The sequence below is a fragment of the Oryzias melastigma genome, linkage group LG18, assembly GCF_002922805.2.
Source record: "Oryzias melastigma strain HK-1 linkage group LG18, ASM292280v2, whole genome shotgun sequence".
Taxonomy (NCBI): domain Eukaryota; kingdom Metazoa; phylum Chordata; class Actinopteri; order Beloniformes; family Adrianichthyidae; genus Oryzias; species Oryzias melastigma.
Genome location: NC_050529.1, coordinates 18,508,825 through 18,511,574, shown reverse-complemented (window position 1 = coordinate 18,511,574; position 2,750 = coordinate 18,508,825). Strand labels below are relative to the sequence as shown.

Sequence of the window (2,750 nt, the reverse complement as noted above, 5' to 3'; positions counted from 1 at the left end):
CAGGAGATCTTCATTCTATCACTAATGAATGTAGACACTTTCCATGGACTATCAAATTGCGTAAATTGGATTTGCAGTACTAAGTTGCCTACTGGAAACACGCACTTGGAGTAGGTGGTTTTTAAGGTGTATCTACATGTACATATTTTGCCAAATTGCAACTGAAACACTTTTTTCAAATGAAATGAGTCACATGACCAGCAATTGCACAGCAGGTGCCACAAGGGGTTCAACAGCGTCACACAGCTCCTCAAAAGTTAAGCGTGTCATGCGGATTTGTTGGATCCACAGCTCCTCTGTAAAATCGCCAATCATGATTTTCCAAAATTACTTAAGACGGCGCCGTCTCTGCTGATAGAGGATGATCACCTTTAGTGTCAAGTCAGAAATTTGCTGTAAATCAAAGTATTCAGTCGCTGTGTTTTTGAATGATTAATCGTGTGAGTTGGTTTGTGTTTATTCGCATAATTATGATTTAATGGAAACAACGCAATTGCGAAATTGTGTCTTTCTATTTCTGGAATTTCAGTAAAGTTTTAGTAAGGGTCAGTTTATACTTTATAGCATTTGTAATCATTTGGATTGCATTGGTCTCAAGACCATTGGAGCATTTGCCCCGATTGCTGCGAAATGAGACGCAAGCTGATGACATCATCAGCAATTTGAATTTTACGCCCATAGTCCAATCGAGTGCGTATAACATAACTTATTCTGAACATATTTCTGGGGATAAGGGTACGTGATGGTGGAGCAAACTCCATCCAGATTATTGCAGTTTCCTCATCCCTGGATTTCAAAAACAAGGCTGCAAGTACTGTATTCTAAATAAAATACAGGTGTTAGACATTCTAACTCATTTCCAAAGAAAATCACAACATTTTTACAGCATATTTACTTTCTAGTGCAACTATAGCATTAGCTATATTCAGTTAAGACATGAAGCAGGTGGCAAATCATTTGATTAAACATTTTTTTAAAGGATAGTTATTTGATATGTTGAGGCTTTTAAAATACAAAAAAAAAGCATAATGTACCACCTAAATAATTAACCACAAGCTTATTTATATAGATGTAAGCATCCTCATAAAACTAAAACTTCATAAACATATAAAACATATACATATATGTACATATGTTACAAATATATATATATATGCTATATATATATATATATATATATATATATATATATATATATATATATATACTGTATATATAAATACATATATGTTTTATATATTCATATATGTATATGTTTCATACATATAATTTATATATATATATAAACAAAAGCTCAAAGATCCCTAAATATCACTGTAAATACAATACCAAACCATTTAAATAATGGACAGAATCGCGTAATCACGCTCACAAATTAAACTGGCCAACTTAGTATCAACTAGACCGCACAATTGCAGTACAGACGCGATGCAGTCAATGCGATGCCTGCTTGCTATCAAGTATGAAAACCGACCCTCGGGTTTGGTTTAAGTATTAGAGATTGATCAAATGTGGTCTAAAATTATGTTGAAATGGATGATCAATTAGGAAACCACCTTTTATATTGGGTAGCACAGAAAACATGAAATCACATAGGACCAAAACGAATTGTTCGGTGTAACGCTTGTGCTATCCTGGAGGGTCCAGATGACCCCACCCTTATGCTGACGTGTTATCCCTCCCATGACCAATGTGGACAAAATTTAATATCTGCTGTGGACCCCAAAAATAAAAAAATCATTGAAAAAAAAAGTTCCGAAGGCTGTCTTGTGGGTACCCCCCACTCCCAACGCCAAAGGGGACAGTCCAAAATGAAACCCATTGCATCTTTTCTCTTTGCCACACATTGATAAAACCAAACACCCTTTTCAAATCAGGGATCTTTCTGTCCACTTTTGTCCCAGTCACACTCGTCAGCCTATCTTGTGGTAAAATCTGTGCTGACAGCAGTGACACATCAAACACTTGGTTATACAAAAGCTGAGCTCTGCAGTTCACAGGTGTAAAAAAAAGATAATCTTGCTTGTGGGATGGTAAAGGTGGCGATATTGCACCCCTCCGGGGGCCGAAGGGTTCACACCATCACCGCTAACGCCTCCGATTCTGGGCCCACCGCAACCGGTTGGCAACATCCAATGCACACGTATCTGAGGATCCATATGTAGACACTGCCAGACAGAGTGACAGTCAAACCCAGCAGCAGGAAGCTAATCAGGGTCTGAGGGCTGAGCAGGACGTGGGTGGAGTTCTCACTTGATTTCTGGGCTGGAAGGAAGGAAGGGAGAGAAGCAAAATGAGAACCCGAGAAAGAGGTTTCATTATTGCACTGTGATTGTGTAACAACACGCTGGGAGGAACTTGTAATGAGACAGATCATCAGAATGTAAAGTGTTTTAGAAGCAGGTAGAATACAATATGGCATTTGTTGTTTGGAGCATGAAAAGAAAAACTCAAACGCCCCCTAGTGTCCATGCGGGGCTGTGAGCAGCTTAAGAGCTCCAGCAGGACAAGACAATCCGATTGGACCAACTTGTTTCAATCTCTAAATAATAAAGGAAAGTATGTTTGGACAGGATGATCAAAGCAACCAAGAGCAAATATAATTTATAAAACCTCTTAAAATTACCTTATATGACCATGCATGATTTTTTTTATTAATATATTTAAATAAATTCAGATACATTTAGGATTTGGGGCTAAAATTTAGTAAAATGTTCACTCTTTGCTATAAATCTAGATTTTTTTTGCTC

The 2,750-nt window shown here is 37.3% G+C and overlaps 1 long non-coding RNA gene across 1 annotated transcript in view; it reads right to left on the bottom strand.

The window, feature by feature from the left end:
* Window positions 1–1,540: 1,540 nt before the first annotated feature.
* Window positions 1,541–2,750, bottom strand: part of LOC112156178 — a 7,717-nt gene continuing 6,507 nt past the window's right edge. The window contains exon 3 of the long non-coding RNA XR_002920929.2: window positions 1,541–2,265. This is a non-coding gene — a long non-coding RNA (uncharacterized LOC112156178). The remainder of the gene's footprint in view (window positions 2,266–2,750) is intronic.